Genomic DNA, 8,316 nt, shown 5'->3' with positions numbered 1-8,316 from the left:
GCAGGAGGATTGCCATAAATTCCAGACCAGTCTGAGCTATGGAGTAAAATCCTGTCTTTTTTATTTGGTTGGTTTTGGTTTTTGAGACAGGGTTTCTCTGTGCAACAGTCCTGGCTGTCCTGGAACTTGCTTTGTAGACCAGGCTGGCCTCAAACTCCCTGAGATTCACTTGCTTCTGCCTCCCACGTGCTGGGATTAAAGGTGTGTGCCACCATTGCCTGGTCTGAAACCCTGTCTTTAAAAAACAATAAAATAAAGAATTAGTTAATTAACCAGTAGAAAGTTTTAAAGTTCTTTAAATATAACTCATAAGATAAATAAACCTCTAACAAGAATAAAAAGAGAAAAAAATCAGGGGGCTGGAGAGCTGGCTCAGCAGTTGAGAGCACTTGCTATTCTTGTAGAGGACCTGATTTCAGCCCCCAGCACTCTCTTCTGGACTCCTTGGAAACACCCATACACACACACACACACACACACACACACACACACACCACATAATAATAAGGAAATAGGATGAACTATGCCATATGATGAAACAACTTAAATGAAATATAGCCAACACGGGAAGAACAGAATACCCAAGTCAGCCTTTTGTCCATCAAGGTCAACCCAGCTCAAATGACATGACTGGTATTCCAACACTGAAAGAAAAATCCACCAGTCTTATACAAACTCAGAATATTGAAGGAGGACCAGTTCTCAACATAATCTAACCATTATTTTCAGACCACGGGCCAGTATCCTTCATGCACACAGTGGCAGAAATCTTTAACAAAATGTTAGAAAAATCGAGTTATTAATTCAGAAACAAGAAGAGAGAACAGGAGTAGATGGGGTTTGTCCTAGACATTTAAGATTATGGACTAGGGAGAGGGTTCCGTGGGTCTAAGTGCTTGCTGCTAAGCCTGACAACCTGAGCTCAATCCCTATGCTGACAGCCAAACTCAACTTTCTCCGCCTCCCAGCTGAAGTCCAGCGGCTCCCCAGGGTCCTCCAAGTCTTCCACACCAGATTGGAGCTGCTGAGGCATCTGATCTCTTGGACTGAACCTCTCCAGTGTGCAGACAGCCATTATTACACAGCCCATTCCAGGTCGTGAAGTCAACCTACTAAATCCCTTTTAATATATATTTTTGCTGTTGTTGTGTTTTTGGCTCTGTACCTCGAGAGAACACTAATATACTTGGGAATCAAAAGCCTAGCTTCCAGCTGTGTGGGCCATCCCAGCTGACCCAGCCAGATCTATACCCGTAGGTGATTGCAACCCATGACATCAGTAGTACTGATCCAACTACCTAGTTCCTATCACAGGACAATGAGACAACACCTGCCTTTATTTGAAGTGTTTTTGTGGGGGTTCCATGAGTCATTTAAACTATGTCTGACCTTTTGTAGAAAATGCACAGATGGCCACTCAGGGCAGGAGAAGGAATTAGCACCGTTGTTTGTTACAATATCTTTCTTTCTTTCTTTCTTTCTTTCTTTCTTTCTTTCTTTCTTTCCTTCCTTCCTTCCTTCCTTCCTTCCTTCCTTCCCTCCTTCTCCTCCTCTTCCTCTTCCTCCTCCTCCTCCTCCTCCTTCTTCTTCTTCTTCGTTTTGTTTTTCAAGAGAGGGTTTCTCTGTGTAACAGCCCTAGTTGTCCTGGAACTAGCTCTTGTAGACCAGGCTGGTCTCGAACTCACAGAGATCCACCCACCTCTGCCTCCTGAGAGCTGGGATTTAAGGAGTGTGCCACCACCGCCCGGCTTTGTTAGGATATTTCAAATCCCAGAATTCCAGCACTCGGGGGTCTGAGATTGGAGGATTGCAGATTTGAGGAAGCCTGGGCTACACAGTAGGACCTTGTCCCCCTAAAAAAGTTTATGTAAATGATGCAACAAGCATTACTTTAAAAAGCATGATGATTTAGTATTTCATAAGACTAAAATGGCTAAAAAGAAAAATAGCAATTTTAACTTAGGAACAATTAGAACTTTTGCACATCGCTGACGGGAATGTAAGTGCAGACTGGTAAGCAGAGTGGTAGGAAGTTCAGCATTTATCTGCTGTCTTAACTAGCAATGCCATTTATAGGCCCTTAGCAAGGTCCAGTTTCAGATCTGCAGTAAGAAATTCACGATGAGAGAGGAGGGAGGGGGAGCGAGGGAGAGACAGAGAACAAATCCCAGGGTTTCCTGATGCTGAACACGCATTCATTGCTTAGACTTGTCAAAAATGGAAAAAAAATCATCCATAAATGGGATTAAGCCTGTAGTAACTATGCACCAGTAAGCAGGAAAGTCGGTGGGGAAACACAAGCCCTGCACTGGTGAGGTTGCACTTGGCAGCGATGGTGGGAAATCCTGACTAACGGCCTGCTCTCACTAACAAATGATTTAGAAGAGGAAGAGAGCTAGAAAGGGAACCGAAGGCTAAAAAAGGTGCAAGGATACATCAAAGCAAACACAACTCTGTTTGTGATCACGAGGGACCTGGTACTCTGCCTTCTCCAGGGACTGTTTAAAATGCGCTCTAGTTGGTTCTTAGTTCCTGTGAGCAACCACTGAGCAAAAGCAACTTGGGGATGAAAGGGTTTTGAAACACGGGTTTTGAAATGCTTACACTTCCAGGTAACCGCTGAGGGGAGTCAGGCAAGAACCTGGAGACAGGGGTGGGAGCAGACACTACAGGGGAACGCTGCGTTGGCTTTGCCCTCTCTGTGATTCATGCTCCTGCTCCACCTGCTTTGTTAAAGAACTCAAGCCTGGGGTGGCACTGCCCACAGTGGGCTGGACCTTCCCACAACAATCAAGACTATTCCCCACGGACATAGACTAACCTGATCTAGGCAATCCCTTGATTTAGACAGGTCACAGGTCACCCTTGGTTGTATCAAGCTGACAGCAGGGACTAGCCAAGAGAGCTGGGATTGGGAAGTGTGGCTAAAAGTGGTTCCTTTGTGGTGGCTGGATAGATGGCCATAGGTTGGAAGGCTGAGGGTGTCCTAAAACTGATCATGTTCTTTCCCATCATAAAAATTAAAATACAAATTTATGTCCGAAAAGAACCCACAAGAAACAGGTGAAGAGGAATCGCGAGGATTCGTGGAGAGTTTCACTATAGAAGCATCTAGGGTCTCCTAGGAGACGCGCTCTGGGCATGTCCACAAAGGAGTTTCTAGATTGGGTTGAGGTGGGAAGATTCACCCTAAATATGAGGAGCACCATTGCCTTAGCTGGGGTCCGAGACTGAATGAAAACGAGAAATCCAGCTGCACAGCCGCAGTCTGTCTTTCCCTACCTCCTGACTCCAGGCGCAGTGAGCAGCTGCCTCCAGCTCCTGCCCCCATGCCTTCCCCGAGTGATGGTGGTGGCCTCGAACTGCGAGCCAGGTTACATCCTTCCTTCCTCAAACTGCTCTTGTTTTGTCCCAGCAGGGAAAGTGACTAACACAGAAATTGTACAAAACCAAAACCATACGCAAAGCGTAGGCAAAAGTGAATTTGGAGGGATGGTTTCTCTTTGGGTACAGGGGAGAGGAGAGTCTGGGAGGAATACAGAGTGAGCATCTAGGTACAGGGGAGAGTCTGGGAGGAACACAGAGTGAGCATCTGGGTACAGGGGAGAGTCTGGGAGGAACACAGAGTGAGCATCTGGGGCAAACGGCAGTGCCCAGGCTTTGTCTTCAGACCTGAGCAGCTGCATGCCGCTCACATGATGGTAGAAGAGAACCAACTCCCACAAGTTGTTCTTTGACCTCCCACATACATGTCATGGTATATGCCCATTCCTGACAAAATAAACAAATAAATAGAATTTAATGTTTAAAAATGAAATTCCATTTGTAGGGGTTTTTGCTTTTTACTTTTTAAAGATTTGTTTTTATTTGTGTGTGTGCGCGCGCACCGCATGTGCGTACACACTGCACATGTGGAGTGCCTGCAGAGATCAGAATAGGATGTCCCTGGAGCAGGAGTTATAGGGAGTTGTAAGTCACCTGGTATGGGTTCAGGGAACCGAGTTCAGGTCCTTTGCAAGAGCAGCATATAGTCTTGACTGCTGCTGAGCCATTTCTCCAGTCCTTGGATTTTTGTTTTAAAAAGAATCTTCCAGACTACTTGTTAAGCATGCAGTCTCCTGTCTCAACTCCCAGAGACTCTGATATAGTGAGTCTGAATGAAGATCCCAAGGGTCAGCTTTAAGAGACTAAGATGTTTGGTAGATTATAGGTGCCCGAGACCGACCTACAGGGTCAGAAAAGATGACAAAATTCTGCTAAGTAAAGAGGTGGCCTTAGGGATGGGAGAGGAACACAGATTCAACAGATGTTAACAGAGGTCTGTTCAAAAAGACCCCCAAGGGGCTGGAGAGATGGCTCAGTGGGTAAAGACCTGAATTTGGATCCCAGTACCTATGTTAGAAGAGCCAGGGGTGGTGGCTTGTACTTGTAACCCCAGCACTGGGCGGGGCAGAGACTGGTGGATCCATGGAGCTTTGGCCTGCCAGTTTAGCCCAGTGCAGTGAATGAGTCTCAGGTTCAGAGAGAGATGCTGTCTCAAAAAATATAGTGGAAAATCACACGGAGAAAGACAACAGTGTTACCTCTGGTCTTCGCATGTATATATACACACTCACACATGAGCAGACTCACACACATGCACACACAGGAACACACTCAAAACACACACACACACATGCATGTACACACACTCAGTCTTTAAATTCCCAGCAGATATTAATTGAGGGATTCAGGAATGAGAAATCAGGATTGTAGGTAATTCTTAAGTTCCAGGAATTCTTAAGACAGGCTGTATGTAATATTGGGGAAACAGTTAACTGTAACAATAATAAATAGAAAGCTTTTTTTTTAAAGGGTTAGACATTTCCCTTTCTTGGTTTTGTTGTTGTTGTTGTTGTTTGTTTGTTTTGGTTTGGTTTGTTTTTTTACAAAGCTCATATTGTGGGCTCAGAGTGGTAGCACATGCCTGTAATCCCAGCATGCAGGCGGCTGAGGCAGGCGGTTCATGAGCCTTCTCTCTGACCTCCTGGATCAGCCCAGACCTGCCAAATTCTCGAGTTATTGCTACTGCTCCCTTCTGTGCCAGCCTTCTCCCGGGCCGTTGCCTATCTGGTGCCTCCATTGGCGTCATCTCCCCGTCACCGTGCCTTTCCCAGCCATTCTCCGAATTCACACCCTATCATTCTTTATCGTTGTCCACTTCCTGTCTTCCTCCACCCCTACATGGAATGTTCTTGCTGAATGAGAAAAATAAATAAAAGGGAAAGGAACATAACTGGTCCTTTGTTTCGGCACCAAGTGAAACAAAAACTAACAAGCAAACCAATAGAAAAGGAAAGGAAACAGGACTGCTCCTAGGTATAGCGGAGGAGAAGGTTCATTGTAGCTGTATGGGAGGGGATATCCAGAGTCAGGGACATCCAGGAGAGTCCAGAGTGGATGTGACTGGACTGAGCTAGGCCATGTGGAGAGAGGGGGAGGGGAAGGGGAGCGAGGGAAACCAGGTGCAGCAGCCCAAAGGTACAAAGAGAGTGGGTAACCAAAATGGCTAGATTATATAGGAAAGAGCAGATCAGACCCTGGGCTGGGGAGTACAGAGTAGGGGTGAGCGTGCCAGCCAGGAGGACCCTGTAACAGGTAGAGACTAAGGGATCCAGGGGAAACCTGGTGGCCAGGCCCACTTTGATAAGTTAAGTAGTCACCTCAGGCATTTGACCCAAGAAACCTAACTCTTGCTAAAGAGTTTTCTGACTAATCCTGGTGCCCACAGTAATGTGGCCGGAGCTGAGTGTTCAGCAAGCATCATGAATGAGTTGGATTAAGTGGGGAAGACAGACAACTAAAAGGCATCTAAGTAGAGCTCTTGCCTAGCATACACACAACCCCAGTTAGAGCCCCAGAACCTGGGGGCGGGGAAGGCAGAGATTACTAAAGAAAAAGAAAAAAAGAGGAGGGGGGGACTGCAAAATAGATCAGGGTGTCTTGCCACTAATCCTGATGACAGGAGCTCAGTCCCCAGAACCCACACGATGGGAGGGAACCAACTCCTTCAAGTTACTCTATGATCGTCACATGATCGCCTTGTCATGCGCGTGTCCCCTATAAGTACACTCACGCACATACAAAATAATAAAAAGGGAAGAAGAAAAAAGACAAAAAGAGCATCCGTCCAGCTTTTTTCAGTCGGCCATTGTTAGCTGGAGCCTGGTAACCCTAGTGGCGCTCAACTCAGGCTCTACTCCGATCACGGTCAGTAGGTGGCAGAGAGGCATCATGGCTGAAACCTAGACTAAAACCGTGCGCCGAGTACCCGCATTTACCCGAGTAACGCTTCCTGTGCGCAGGCCTTGCTGCGGGATGGAGGGCACCGAGAACAGTAGACGTCAGTGCCTGACTTTGGAACTGGCCAGGTGACCCACGTGGGTAGAGCCTGGCTCTGCAGAGATCCTGCGGCCACCTCAGGCTCCAACCATCTCCCTGTCCTTGTACCTCCCGCAGCCTCCACCCACTCTGCACCTGTACCCACGGCAGGCCACGGGAGAGGGCGAGACGCCAGCTCGCTGACTCCCGCAGGTCTCCAGCTGCCCCTGCACAACCCACAGCGCTTTGCGGGCGCCTCCTCTCCCAGCCTTGTTCTGGCTGTCGCACCTGTTCCCTTCTGGGAACACAAAACTCCTGCCCCCCTTCGTTTCTCCATGACCTTGGTACTTGAATCCCTGGGAAGCAAAGCTGAAGAAAATGCCAGTTTCTCCTGACCCCAGATTTCCTCAGCCTGCTCTCTTCAAAGCTCTGCACAGGCGCAGATGCATCGTGTGCCCTCCAGCCTGTACTGCCTGGCTCGAGGGCCCACTGCTGCCTGCAGGACTTCTAAGCGTGCTCATCCATAACGAGTTTTGTTCTTGAGATTGAAACCGTGGTTTCTCGCCCTAAAATGAACCCTCACTCTCTCTCGCCTTGGTCCCGGTCTACCTGCAGCCCTCGCTTCCTTCTTTATGTTGTCTCTGGAGAGATGGCTCTTCCTTCACACTCCTGGGACCCTGCAGCCCTCAATGGCATCAGAGTTATTCACTCCTGTCTCACCTCCTCTTACCTCAGCAGCCTTGAACACAGCTGAGCACCCTTCGCTTCCTTGGCCCAAAAACTATGAAGGCCACCCAACACTGACCCCTCTCACTCCGTGTATTCCTCCCCTTGACCTCTCCTCAGAGATCCACTCGGAGGCCTGTGTGTCTTATCAAACTTGAAGCAGAGTCTTGATTTCTGCCCTCCTAGCCCTCTCGAGTGCCCTGTCCATGAAAGGGCAGGCCTGGCCCTAAACCCCTGAGGTCTGCTTTTACTTCCCCTCATCCCCACCCCTTCTTTTCCAGAGCTGACAGGAGCCTTCCTGCTGCCTCTGCATTCACCCCTGCACTCTGCCTTCACCAGCTGGAATTAACATAAAAATCCTGTCTTAGTAAGATGCTTGGCGGGCTAGCCTGGACCCTCTTCCTGCCTCATCTTAACCTCCCTTCCCCCTCTGCTCCCTCACACGGGTCTTCTGACCTTTGACAGTCATCATTCAGACCTTTGCATTTGCTGTTTTCCACGGATGCGCTACCACACTTCCTTCAGGCCCCTGTGCTGGACACTGCTGCTCGCTCACTCCTCCCCCTCTTTCATTTCCCCTGTGCTCCCATGTCACTTTGTCATCTACCTGTGTGTTTATGCCATTTCTTACCTGTAAGGTGAAGCTTTTCCTCTCATGTTGAACATGGGTCCCTTGGGTCTAGAGCAGCACCAGGCAGGTGGACAGATGGATGGATGGAAGGATGGGTGGAAGGATGGATGCATGGGTAATGGACAGATGGATGGTAGATTGATGAATGGTGGATGGATGCATGAAGGTGGGTAGATGAATGACTGATGGCTGGTGGGTGGGTGGGTGAAGTGATGGATAGTGAATAGAGGAGAGATGGATGGATGGATGGATGGATGGATGGATGAATGGATGGATGGGTGGATGGATGGATGAGTGGGTGGATGGATGGGTGGATGAATGGATGGATGGATGGGTGGATGGATGGTTTGATGGGTGGATGGGTGGATGGATGGATGGGTGGGTGGATGGATGGATGGGTGGGTGGGTGGGTGGGTGGATGGGTGGATGAGTGGGTGGATGGATGAGTGGGTGGATGGATGAGTGGGTGGATGGATGGGTGAATGAATGGATGATGGATGGGTGGATGGATGGTTGGATGGGTGGATGGATGGGTGGATGGGTGGATGGATGGATGGATGGGTGGATGGATGGGTGGGTGGGTGGATGGGTGGGTGGGT

The sequence above is a fragment of the Myodes glareolus genome, chromosome 3 (genome assembly GCF_982192425.1).
Source record: "Myodes glareolus chromosome 3, mMyoGla1.1, whole genome shotgun sequence".
NCBI lineage: Eukaryota > Metazoa > Chordata > Mammalia > Rodentia > Cricetidae > Myodes > Myodes glareolus.
The sequence above is the reverse complement of the archived record's forward strand: the minus strand, read 5'-3'. Positions refer to the sequence as shown.